The following is a 14,061-nucleotide window of genomic DNA, read 5'->3' on the forward strand; positions in this document are numbered from 1 at the left end:
TTAGAGAGGTTAGAAAAAGAACAGAAATACAAATTTGGCAGCAATTCCATTCTCCTGACCAGAGGCAAGTGAGAGTTGGGAGTTTTATAAAGATCACTCTGGTAAAGTACAAGAAAAGCCTGCAGGAAAACCATCCATAGTTCACATGCCTATCCAAGGATCTCATCCTAAGTCTCCAGGCCTCTCCATTTCAGAACATCTTGGACCTCTCCTCACGATTCTTTTACCCTGACGTTAGGGCCTGCCTAGGAAGTGGGGTTTTGTTCACTTTTTCTAGGTCGCAAACCAAACTCGTCCGAGATCAGACCGCGGCTCCAGTGGTCCCTGGCGGGGGTGGGGCGCATGCGCGCGGTTGCTAAGAAACGGCGATCCAGGCGCCGCGGTGGTAACTGCGCCGGGGCTGTGTGTGTAGGCAGCAGCGCCAGAGGAAGAGGAGCACGAGGATGCAGCTGCGACCGCGGCCCCAAGAGGGAGCAGCCACTGTTCTGTGGTCGCGGGGCCAAAGCAATTGGAATTAAGCCTGGGGGGTCCTGTTGCTGAGAGGACCGGGGCAGACGGTCCTGCCAGAAGCGCAGGCCTAGTATTCCGGGAGAGTTCGGTCTGCTGGGCGAAGGCCTGCCGCCTTTGCTTCCTCCTGGCCCTCCAAGTCGATGGTGGTGAAGTTGGTGGCCGCCAGGGGCACAAGCGCCAGGCTGGTTCTCTTGCACCCGGCGCTTATCTGGCCCTGCTTGAACAGCTGCGACGCCGCCTCCTCTCTTCCGCGGATCCCACCCTCAGCGGCGGGGGAGGGGGAAAGTTTTCCCCTCCGCAGGGGCTGCATGGTGCGAGGCGACAACAAGACCTTAGGAGAGTAGGGGTGAGTAGTGGCACCGCAGTCTCCTGGTGCTCAAGCTGTTTTCTGGTCTTAGGGTCTCTGGGGCCCCAGCAGGCCAATGAAGCTCTGCACTCTCATTCAGAAGCTTCTGACACCCTTCCTGCATCTGCTCGCGGGTAATTTCTTCCAGTTAGTTTTCCTTTTGAAAGCCGTCACTTTGTGATCTCAATCCTGGCTTCCAGAAACATAGTGTCAGTGATTAAGGCCTGGGGTTGCTTCTTAGATGCTGATGATTCTAAGTACAGTCGTGCACCTTCTTAGTCTCTGGTCTGGAAACAGATTCTTCTAGTGCCCTGTTCACATTTTACTCCTTGTTCTAACTGTGGCTCTGACTCTTGATCACGGGAGACAGCCTGACCTGACCTGAGGCTTGTCAAGAGCCCATCCTCCGCATTGCTGATGCTTCATGACGAAAGAATTGACCAGATAGCTTGAGTGGTACCTTACTTTGCAGTATTGTTTATACTCATGTGCAGTAGGCAAGCCATATGCCTAGCCCCTGATTCTTAGCATGTAAAGCTAGGCAGATATTAGTTATGTTAAATAATAGTGATAATAAGACAAAACTAGTGACATGTCCTATTTGACAACCAAAGTACCACCAAACTTGAGAAGTGGACAAAGTAAAATATTGACAATAGGGGAAACATTTTACAAAGTATTCTTCATCAAAAATGACTCACGTCTTCATTTAAAAATGTGTTGGTGAAACTTAGATACTCTTAATAAAAATAAAGATAGTTGTGACTTATTTGTTCTTCTTAAATTAGAGTATAAGGTATAGTTGAAAATAGTCAACTTCTCTCAAAAACATTTGGCCCAAGACACCCAAAGTGAGACTTTGGATACCATGATTAGATAAGGTTCTAAAGTTGCAAGGCGTTTTTCACAATTATTTTGAGGTGTGAGACTGTTACTTTAAAAGCAGATGTGAAAATTTACAGTTCCCAGTTGACCCTTTTCAAACGTGAACTCAATTTGAATTGATGTATAATTTTAATTGCAAGGTACTCCTGTGGGCTGACAACAAAAGATGGGTTCTTTTATTTCACTCTCTTCCATCCTGACAGTTTTAAGCCATTTCAGGTCTCTTATCTAAAAAGAAGTGGAGAAAAAGAAGCACATTGGTGGAAAAGCTAAATTTAGTTTTCGGTTACCTCTTTTAAGCTAGAGAACTTTAAAAAGTATATAGATGCTGTGTGTGATTAGGTAACTTTGGCTAGTGAATCTGTTAACACTTCCAGTTTCTTGATAGTTTTAGGGAAAATGTCTTATATGGATTGCTTTTGTGTTTGAGATGTTCCTGTGTTTAAAGTATAATACTAGGGGAAAAAATAGTTTTCTACCTCGATGTGAGTTATCTGCTATGCATTGGCAGACAGGCATGCTTCAGGAGCCTAGATTTCAAACTTAGAGGTCGTTTCTGTTTGCAAAAGGTCTTGATGAATTTTACTCCTAATTATTTGAAATACTATTACATCTAAAGGAAAAGAATTTGACAATAATGAATATGGTCAAGTAAGTACCACATAGCCTAGCATTCCCACAAACTGTCATAAACATATGGGAAAATGATATTTTGTTTTGCAAGTGCTGTTAAGGACTTGATCATTAAATTCTGGAATAAAGTTTGTTTTTGCTGGGTTTTATTTATTTTATTTTCAGAGATTTTTAATAAGTTTTCATTTTTTAGATTTTCACTCAGTGAACATCACTGTGGTAGGCAAGGAGAAGAGTAGATTAGACACAGGTTCCAGGGTCTGTTGGTGTTGCTTGAAGCAGAATATCTAGAAGCATGAGACACTGGATCTGGTTGCTGGTAACCAGTAATAGAAAAAATTTAAAAAGCCAACTGAAACAGTTCGAGGACTTCAATTGGGAGAGAAGCATACAGATAGGCTATATTAATCAAAACATAGAAAAGTACAGAAGAAGAGCTAAGGAAAAAAAAAATAAGAGTACAGGAAAATTACTGAAGTCTAGGGATTTCCTGAGAAGGCTTCATAGAAAAGTGACACTTTTTCTTCAAATTGTAGGCTTTGTTGGAAGGAGGAAACATTTATCATAAATTTATTAGATTAACTAAAGGAGAAAAGGATTATTTATAGCAGTTAACTTTCTTGACATGAGCAAACTTTTCTATGCTATATTTTAATTTAATAACAAATTAAATACTAATTACTTTATAATATACATGTTATACAAGTTAGTTTTAAAATAATCATCCTATTTTGGCACACATAAGAATGTTTTCTAAAAAGATACAAATAATTAAGTTCCCATACTTTATAAATGTACATATTTCACTGAATAGTAAATCACAGCTATAGTCAAAGTGTTTTATATAAAACTGGTACAATAAACACGACCTTGTATTATTAATATTCCCCAAAGGTTATTTCCAGATACATTCTATGAGCAAAATGAATTTTGATTGATTAGTTATATAACTTGGTTTATTATATACTACTGTGTACAATAAAGGGAAGGGCTGCATTATTATAGTCTTGAAATTAATACTGGTCAAAGTTCTAATATATTAATGTGTATGTTAATATTTAGCAAGTAACATATGTTTAAACTTCAATCAGAAATCTTTGTAAAACTTATTTTAGTGCATTTCTAATTTTTTTGCTACATTAAAAATTGGTTAACATGTTAACAGTCTCTAGGTTTTGGTCAGCTATTGTAAATTAATATTTTCATGCAGAAAAATAACAAACCACATAGCAATTACAAGATATCACTGATTTACTCTTAATTTCTTTTGCAAATTTTATTGCATTTGTAAAAATGCAATATGAATTCAGCAAAACTGTATTTTCATTATTAAAATACTATTTATTTTATTTTCTGTCTTTTATTTGTCAGACCACCACCATTACTACATCCTATCATAATAGACCACACATACTTGAAACCAAGGGTAAAGTTCCATCTTTAAATATTAAACAGCCATTTTAGACAACACATATTTTGTGATGGAACCTGAACATCATTTATCAAATGTGGTAGGGAAAGTTGTCATTTTGTATTATAAAACAGATAGGCCAGATAGCAATTGCTATAGAAATGAAGTAAAATGGATTATTTCAAGCTTTTAAAACCATTTTCTTAAGGAGACCTTCTACAATGGCAGACCTTGTTTATCTTCCTGGTCAGTCATCTGGAAGCAATTCCTCACAAAATTGGTTAACTTGCTTTCTACTTTGGAAAGAGAACCACCTTTTCCTATACATGCTTGCAGTCTTGCTTTAATGTTTATTGTAGAACTAAGTCCCTTTGATAGTTTAGGAAGAATTTTCTCCTCCTCCTCCTCCCCCCTCTTTCTACCTCCTTCTCCTTCTTATCATGGTGTTGATAGTTTTAAGTCTTTTCCATGCTGGTTTTAATTTTCTGCATTTTTAGTTGTTGTATCTTTTGGGGAAGGTGTTTCAAGACAGAGTCTGCAACCCTGACTGTCCTGGAACTCACTCTGTAGACCATGTTGGCCTGGAACTTAGATCCTCATGCTTCTGCCTCTCAGATGCTGGGCTTAAAGGCTTGCACCTCCAATGGCAGGCTAGTTGGAGAATCTTGTAGAGATTTCTTCTCTGGAACTTTGCCTCTTTGTAGTAGTTTGGTTTTGTCAACTTGGCACAATCTAGAGTAGTTTTTAAAGAGGGAACCTCAATTGAAAAAATGTCCCCACCAGATGAGCTTGTGGAGAGGTCTGTGGTGTATTTTCCTGATTGAAGATTGATATGGGAGGGCCCAGCCCATTGTGGGTGGTACCATCCCTATACTGGTAGTTCTGAGTGCTATGAGAAAGCAGGCTGAACGAGAATGGGAAGCAAGCCAGTAGGCAGCATTCCTTCATGACCTCTCTGCATCAGTTCCTGACTCCAAGTTCTGCCTATGTACCTTCCCCAACTTTGCTTCATGATAGACTACAAGCTATTAGATGAAAGATAACCTTCCTTCAAAACTTGTGTTTGGTCATTGTATTTTGTCACAGTACTAGAAATTCTAAGACACCCCGTCTCATCATTGTTGTTTCATTTATCAACAACTTTCTTTTTCCCCCCTGTGGAATCTTCCTGCCACTGCCAGGGGCCCAGGTCACTTTCCAGTTGTACTTAAGAATTGTCCATACTCTTCATCTTCTGACTCTGCATCCTCTTCTACAGCGGCTATGTGTTGTGCACAGACCCTGACCCATTCTTCAACCTGAAGAGCAAGGTAGTGCAATTTCAAAGTCCCTAAGGGAAACTGTCAGTTTTAAAGACATTTTCAAAGTTGCCAGTGTTACTTTAATGTGACTGGCTTCATAATATACAGTTCTACATTCTCTAGCAATGCTGGACAGTTGCAATAATCTGTAGCTGTCAGCCATCTATGTGATCATGAGAGAAAAAAAACCAGTACTCTCCATTGTACTGTGTTGCTACATTGTAATGTTTTAGTAGGTTATATGCATTCAGTTCAGTTGTTATTCATGAGTTTTTAACTTTTGATTGAGTTACTGAGATGTAACCACATCACAAGTTGAGTATCATCTGTATCATATTTTAAAAAAGTTGTATGTCCCCCAACATAAACTCACATTTTAGAATTACAAAAAATGTGCACATTTACTCCAAGAAGCAAAATACACAAACTTCAAATTTGTGAGGCCTCTGTACTTTTCATCTGTTATCTTTTGCTGCCCACAGAAGTCTTACTTGATAAATATGTTACTGACAAACAATAATTCATTGTTTCTAGGCTCAGCATATAATTGCTGTTTCACAAATTATCATTTCATTGTTATTGATGGTTGGGGTTTGGGTGGAGTGTTTCCAGTTCCTTGGTCTCTTGTTCAAAGACTTGAAATACACTGATTGCAAAGTAGCAGGGGATCTATTCAAAGCAAAGGCACGAGTGACAGCAGGCCACTTGAGTGAGTGAAAGGATACTCAAAAGTTCTGTGGAGGGATCCATCCCATAATCAGCTCCCAAACGCTGACACCATTGCATACACTAGCAAGATTTTGCTGAAAGGACCCAGATATAGCTGTCTCTTGTGAGACTATGCCAGGGCCTGGCACACACAGAAGTGGATGCTCACAGTCAGCTATTGGATGGGTCACACGGCCCCCAATGGAGGAGCTAGAGAAATTACCCAACGAGCTAAAGGGAACTGCAACCCTATAGGTGGAACAACAATATGAACTAACCAGTACCCTGGAGCTCTTGTCTCTAGCTGCATATGTATCAAAAGATGGCCTAGTTGTCCATCACTGCAAAGAGAGGCCCATTGGACTTGCAAACTGTATATGCCCCAGTACAGGGTAACCCCAGAGCCAAAACGGGGGAGTGGGTGGGTAGTGGATTGTGGGGGTGGGTATGGCGGACTTTTGGGATAGCATTGAAAATGTAAACGAGGAAAATACCTAATAAAAATAAAATTAAATAAAAAAAAGTTCTGCGGATGGTTTGACGGTTCCTTTTATATGCAGATTTAAAATGATCCTATTCTAAAGTATGATCTTTATTATGTCAGGACTGGACATTTTCTACTTGAGCATATCTCTAACATTTTGTGATAGGAGCTTATTGAAATCATGACTTTTATCCAAAAATTCTATTTGGATCAAATTGTCCTAGAACATAAACTTCTAAACTAAGCAAAAGACGATAAAAGCCATTTCAGTATGAAAGAAAAAAAAAAGGCAAAGACTGGAATTCATTCTTCAAGTATTTTAGCAACTAATCAAACAAGTACTTTCACATATAAATTGTAAATTGAAATTTATAAGGAACTGTTACACAGAGTTCTCACCATCTTAATCTTGTGTCTTATATTATGACTTATTAGTGATCTTTCAACTGTTGTCATCCAAAACATAATGATTCATATTAATTTCCTAGTTACAAGTGCATCACTGAAGTTAATTTTGTCAGTTTTATTCTGTGATAGAATTTTATAACTTTGTAAAATGCCAAAAATTTTATTTGAAATCTAAAACTGAATTTCACAGATTGATAATGAGAAAAATAGCCATTTTAATAGTAATCTTTGTTAAAAAAATACTATGTATGAACTTTTAGTGTCTCTATATCCTTTTATAATCCTTTTATAACCCTGAATTATTGAACTAATAATTAAACTTGCTTAATTACTGTAGATATTTGTATTCATTCTTACTTCTGAGCTAAGCAAATTTTATTAAAAATGCACACACATATACACAATATATACAATATAGACTATATTATTTATTTAGAATGGGTTCCTAATAGTCTGAAAAGCTGTGTGCATGTAAGATAAACTATTTTTTATAATTAAGTAACTTAACTGAAAGTTGTGTGTAGAAACATTATAAGCTATGCATGATTAAAAAATACTATGTCTAACTCAAGAGACTGAATCCCTACATTGGTTATTTATTTATTTGTTTTCCAAGGCACGATTTCTCTGTGTAACAGCCCTGGCTGTCTTGGAATTCTCTTTGTAGACCAGGTTGGCCTTGAACTCAGAAATTCACCTGCCTCTGCCTCCTTGTCTTAGTGAGGGTTTCTATTCCTGGACAAAACGTCATGACCAAGAAACAAGTTGGGGAAGAAAAGGTTTATTCAGTTTACACTTCTACATTGTTGTTCGTCACCAAAGGAAGTCGGGACTCAAACTCAAGCAGGTCAGGAAGCAGGAGCTGATGCAGAGGCCATGGAGGGATGTTACAACCACCTGGCTAATTACATTTTTATTTTTAAAACAAAATCTTTTCTTTGTTGAATAAAGAAAATAGTAGAAGTTCGAAACTTCTGTGATAACGTATGGCTTCTTTCATCCACATCCATTCAAGAGTTTATTTAAAAACTTCATATCTTCATATAGTTACACTTCAGAGTTTAAAAATTTTTATAATAAAAAGGATACTGTTTTCTGTTCTATCATTCTGTCTCCTGTCACTATCTTATATTGTCTTCACAATTTTTTTTCCCATCTTATGGTATTTCTTGACATCTACCTGAAACTACTTTAATATGTATTAAATATGTATGAGTTAATATACCATAATATATAATACAAATATTTTACACACAGGGAAGTTTTTTTTAAATATTGGTCTCCACATGGCTTTTTTAGACATCCTTAGTGTTCTTTATCTCTTTGCCTCTCCTTCTTCTGCCCTATATTCCAATATCCCTCCTCACTTTAACCCTCGCTTTATACCACTTTCTCAAACTGGAAACTAGTTCACATATAAACTCTAATATAAGATATTTAGCCGAGCAGTGGTGATGCACACCTTTAATCCCAGCACTTGGGAGGCAGAGGCAGGTGGATTTCTGAGTTCGAGGCCAGCCTGGTCTACAGAGTGAGTTCCAGAACTATACAGAGGCTATACAGAGAAACCCTGTCTCGAAAACCAAAATAAATAAATAAATAAATAAAAATTTTAAAAAAGGATATTTAATTTGCCAGGCAATATATAATTACACACTTGAATTTTGCCAGGCAATATATAATTACACACTTGAATTTTGTGTTTCTTTTGTGTTTCACTTTGTTTGAGACAAAGTCTTGTGTAGCCCAAGCTATTAGATAAGGATGAGCCCTTCAGCCTACACTTTCCAAGGGCAGAAACAAATATGTACTATCACACCTGGCTTCATGTATTATATACTAATATATTAAATGGTTGCTGCTAAATTTATTAGACCAATGTCTGTGCTTATAGATATTTAAGGCTAATATTATTAGATTATCTTATTTCAGTTTACATGATTTTAAAGTATTGTGTTATTTTGCCACCAATCAGTCTAAATATCTGTGATTCCATAGAAACATAAAAATTGAGGCATAAAAAATAGGTATTAGATTTTATACTTCAGTTTCTCTTAATTTACAATAATTTGGGTGAGAAAAAGTCTAAAATAGTTGAAAATTTGAGTTTTTGTGAACTGGTATGTCTTATGACTTCCTTATACTAATCAGAACTGGATTAATCTTTAGGGATATTATCTTAATAAGTAGATGAGAATGATTTGTAGTTAATACATAAGTGGATAATATGTGAAGATTTCTAAAATACTTAAAGAAAACGTTAAGTAATTTAAACATCTTTTCTCCTATCTTGTTTATTGATTTATTTAATAAATCTTTATGTAACAAATTACAGTTAATTTAATTTCAGTAATATGGGGAATTATATATTGTAACATTAGTGTGTTCCAAATTGCAAGTCAAAATTTCATTAATTTGCACTTAAATTAAATTAAATTAATTAATTCAAATTAAATCAAGAATTTGTTAAGATTTGGGTAGATGTGCAGTCACACATTTTTTTTACTAGATTCTCTGTCCTATGTTAATTATGGATTATGCTGTACAGAAAAAAAATAGCCATAGCCATATTAGAGGTTAGGAAAATTTGAAGTTCCTTGCTGGTATCAAAAACTTGATATTGAATTCAAGTAAGTGATAGGAATTAAAGTAGGGACACCTAGGTTCAATGTACTTTAAAATATTTTCTAAGTATTCTATCACTAATTAGGATACTATATACCTTGTACTGTGAAAGGAATGCAAATAGTAGTTAATAAAATTTGAGAGCCCTTATTAGAAATGTTTGGAGCCTAAGTGTTTCAGATTTGGGAGTTTATCAGAAATTAGAATACTTGCATAAAAGTTTGAGTTGATTATCTCTAGTCTGAAAATTAGAAGTCTTATGTTATCATATATCTAAGATCAAGCATTATTGTCATGGTATGAAACTATTCCAATGTTGAAGCATTTCAGGTTTTGAGCTTTCAAGTTAGTGTTAATCAGTAGTGAAAGAAAATTTAAGGCAATATTTGTTGAAAACTGTTTCAGATATAGAAAGTGCAGTAGCAATACAACTGAAATGTAAACTCTTACACATTTGTAAATACATACATTTTCATTGATACATCAGAAGGAGAAAATAAAATGTTCATTGCAACCCATAGTCTTAATATACTTATACTTTCAAACATCTGAAAATAACAAAACTCTGGGGCTCTTCTCAGTTCTAAAGTAACAAATTGAATAAATCAATCATGTATGGTGGTGTATACTTGTAATCTTTATACTCAGAAAGTTGAGGCAAGTAGATTCCTTGGCATTCAAGGCAAGCTTGACCTATATAAATTACATACTAGCCCAGGCTACAAATACAAATACAAATACAAATACAAATACAAATACAAATATAAATACTAGTGGTGTTTTCTTCTACCTGTGTTATGATGCAATAAGACCTAAAGGTCAACATTTCTAATATTCTTGGATTAAATCCTTCTGTCAAAGGTAACTTCTACTCCAGTTCCTTTTGACAAGTTAACACAGAATACCCAGGTACACATAATAATGGTAGTTGTGAATTATCATTTATCATTGATACTTTTCCAAGAGGGGATAAAAGCTAGTTCTTTATTTTTCTGACTTCTATAGTAATACTTTATTTTTTTTTACTGTGTAACTCAGGGCTTTTAATTTACAGGTTTTAGATCTTATGGCTAATAGCAGGGAATACAACAGCTGGGCTAACTTCTGTTAGAATAGAAATTTAGCTCATTTTGTTGTTTTCGTTTTGTTTTGTTTATTCTTTTTGTTTGTTTGTTTTAGTTTTTTTCTCGAGACAGGGTTTCTCTGTGTCGCCCTGGCTGTCCTGGAACTCACTCTGTAGACCAGGCTGGCCTTGAACTCAGAAATCCGCCTGCCTCTGCCTCCTGAGTGCTGGGATCAAAGGTGTGCACCACCACCGCCCGGCTAAAACATACATATGTGACCCGTATGGGGATTGAACCCGCAACCTAGGTGTTATTAGCACCACGCTCTAACCAACTGAGCTAAACAGCCAGGCTCATTTGTTTTTTAATAATTGCCATTCTTTCTTTTTCTCTTCAGCTTTGCCTGTGACATGAAACTTTGCTGTATGTTTACATGTGGAAGAAAGAGACTGAAAACTTTTTACAGAGCTAACAATCCAATGCACAGTAGAAAATCGATTTAATTCTCAGGAGTCTTCATGAGCAGAGGGGAGTAGAGAATTAGAAAAAATATTTAGAAGATAATTTTAAATTGAATATGGGGGCTGGAGAGATGGTTAAATGAGCTGGTTACCCTTCCAGAGCACCCAGGTTCAATTCCCAGCACCCACCTGGTAGCCCTCAAGGGTTTATAACTCCAGTTCCAAGGGGTCTGATGCCCTCTTCTGACACTGGGCACACATGTAGTACATAGGAAAAATATAAACACCCATATACATAAAATAAAATGAAGGGAATTATTAAGAATTGAATATAAGTATACCTTATCTCAGTATACCTAGAGAATTAGTTAACTAAAGAATATGGAATTGATAATGAAATTTCTCATTAAGGAATAATTTAAGCAGATGATGAAGATATTGCCAGAATGCTTTATATAAAATGTTGGAGCTTTGTCGTGAATATTTTGTTTATCTCTCTCCTGTAATTAAGGTGTTTTATAAAATCAAGTGTAGTTGTATGTTTGTAGTCCCAGATACTCGGTAGCCTGATCGGGGAAACACTGCTTGGGTCTACAAGTTTAAAATCAGCCTGGGTGAAATAGATAGAACTCATCTAAAAGAAAAAAAAAAGCTCTATTTTTGGTAATTAATAAAGATGTATTTAAACCAACTTAAAGTAATGATACATATGTATGTGTGTATGTATTTTTTATTAATATATGAAAAATTCTCAAAGAAACAAGAAAAGGAAGTATGGCCTAGGCATATGTGGAACTTAAACTAGGAAGAAAAGTAATCTTTAAAGAAACATGTTTGAGATAATGTACATACAAATAACAGTTTACGTACTGACCAGGTTATATTTATGAATATGCATATAGGTAATAGCAAAAAAAAAGAGGCCATGAGTTTGAGGGAGAGCAAAGGAGTTGCATGGGAGGGGTTAGAGAGAAGAAAGGGAAGGGGGAAATTATGTCTTTATATTATCATTTCAAAAATTAAAAAGATTATACACAAAAGACACTTGTCTTTCTCAGTCTATCAGACTATCGATACAATGGACCCCAAAGAAATGGGAATTTCCTAAGGAATATCATGCTGAGAGACGAAAAAGACTTCGGACAAAGGGGAAATTTGTCTCCTGGAAAGAGATTTCATAGAGTTCTAAAAACTGGGTAGAACAGGATGAAACTGAATCCCAGATAATGATGGGTCAACAGTGGGTAGACCAGAACTGTTTAAATATTTATATCCTTGGCCCCCTAAATAAACTTTAATTCCATGTCAGGACCCTGAAGACTGACTTGGAGATCTTCTTTGATTTCTTCATCCCTCTTCCCATTGTGGCCATATTGAATAAATCTCCTTCATCTGCTTTCCACTATTCTTTCCCTTTTCTTTTTCTTTTTCTTTTTTTTTTTTTTTCGGTTTATTGAGGATGAGTGCTCTGACTGAGTTGGCACATAGGTCGTGATCCCCTAAGTTTGATCACATGTGTATAAAATTTATGAACAGTGAATATTGTATTGCTGTGTTTTTAAAGAAAAATCACAGTAACTTGAAAAATATAAAGAAGCAGCCTTATTGATGATAAATGCTTGAGTGTAGCTTCTCTGACATTTCTAGATGATACTTCACAGCCAACTTCCTGTTCTCTGTTCCTCTGGTTCTTATAAATTTTCCACCTTCTCTTTTGCTATAATCCCTGAACCTTAGGCCATGAATGATGTGTGGGAAAAGCTGGAGGGAGGAAAGGGAAGGAAGAAACAATGCAATTATATATTTAATTTCAGAAAATTAAAAAAATGTAAAGAAGTCTTGTTTAAACTTCAAATAGCCTTTTACTGTGTTATCTTGTGCAAACATGCAATATCATCAACTAAGATGTTGATCTTATCTAAATTTCTAATTTTATAAGCAATTGTTTGGAAAAATATGCATTTTTCACATGTGTCATTTCCTATACTCCAGCACCACACAGAGATATTTGATTTTACTATCACCACAGAGCTCTTATTTCAGTCATTTATAAGCCCCATCTTCCTCCTCTATGCCATTCTTAGACCTCTAACTTCTAATCTTATTCTTTCTCAGTAATTATATATTTTTTACATTATGGATATTTTGTAATATTATTTCACTTTGGTAATTTACTTTTCTCTGATATTTATTTTATCTGATATCTCTATCTCTATCTTTATATCTATATACTGTGCTTTTTAAAAAAACAAACAAACAACATTTTAGCCTATTGAGAGAGCATGTGCTTGAAATCTCAGCACTTGAGAGACAAGAGAATTCCCAGCTTTCCCAGTCTATTTGGCAAGACTCTGTCTCAAAACCCTTGCTATTTCAATGGTGTAACTTTTCTATCCATTTACTTTCTGTATAGCCATTTTTCTTTTTATAAAGCAAATATCTTGTACATAGCATATATTTAGCTCTGTTTTATTCTTTTTTAAGCTCATAGGATCGCTGAACCTTATAGTAGTTCTATTTTTTAACTTAATAAGGAAATAAAATACCTTTTTGTGGTATATAGATTATTTTATAGTTCATGCAATAGTGACTACAGGCCTAATTATTAATATTGAGTGTATGATGAAATCCATTATTTTGTACTCCAATCTGAAAAGTCTTAATTTGAATCAAGTGTAGAAAATGTGTCATGAGGTATATAAAAGTTGGTAGTTACTATGGTAAAATAAATTAGCATACCCATCATATCAATTATTTACTCATATCCCCTGTGAAAGAACAGCTATAAATGAAGTTATTAGCAAAAAAACCCACCATAAATATAATACACTCTTATTAAGTATATTTTCCACATTGTAAAAGATAGGAACAATAGTTACTTTCTGTTTGCTGTTCTGTCTTTAAAAAAAAAACAATGATCATACTAAAAGCATGAAATGATAACACTTGAATTTCTCTGGTGACTAGTAGATATATCCATTAGCCATTTGTTCTTGGAATTGTCTTAAGTCATTTGTCTGTACTATAGTGGGCTTGTTTTTTTATTCATTTGAAAGAGTTTTTATTTTGCATACTATTCTCTTAGCTGAAATATAGGTTTAACAATTTTCTCCTAGTCTGTATGTTACCTCTTTTTTTTTTTTTTTGAGACAGAGTTTCTCTGTATAGCCCTGGCTGTCCTGGAACTCACTTTGTAGACCAGGCTGGCCTCAAACTCAGAAATCC

The 14,061-nt window shown here is 35.5% G+C and overlaps 1 protein-coding gene across 4 annotated transcripts in view; it reads left to right on the forward strand.

Annotated features, from left to right (window-relative positions):
- The first annotated feature begins 292 nt into the window (after positions 1 to 292).
- Positions 293 to 14,061, forward strand: part of Zc3h12b (zinc finger CCCH-type containing 12B) — a 221,074-nt gene continuing 207,305 nt past the window's right edge. Inside the window, exon 1 of one of the 4 annotated variants that reach the window (XM_011247643.3) lies at positions 293 to 856. The gene's annotated coding sequence lies outside the window, so the exon portion shown is untranslated. The remainder of the gene's footprint in view (positions 857 to 14,061) is intronic. The other 3 variants (XM_011247641.3, XM_011247642.3, NM_001034907.3) reach the window with 3 other exon arrangements.

The sequence above is a fragment of the Mus musculus genome, chromosome X (assembly GCF_000001635.26).
Source record: "Mus musculus strain C57BL/6J chromosome X, GRCm38.p6 C57BL/6J".
NCBI classification, from domain to species: Eukaryota; Metazoa; Chordata; class Mammalia; order Rodentia; family Muridae; genus Mus; species Mus musculus.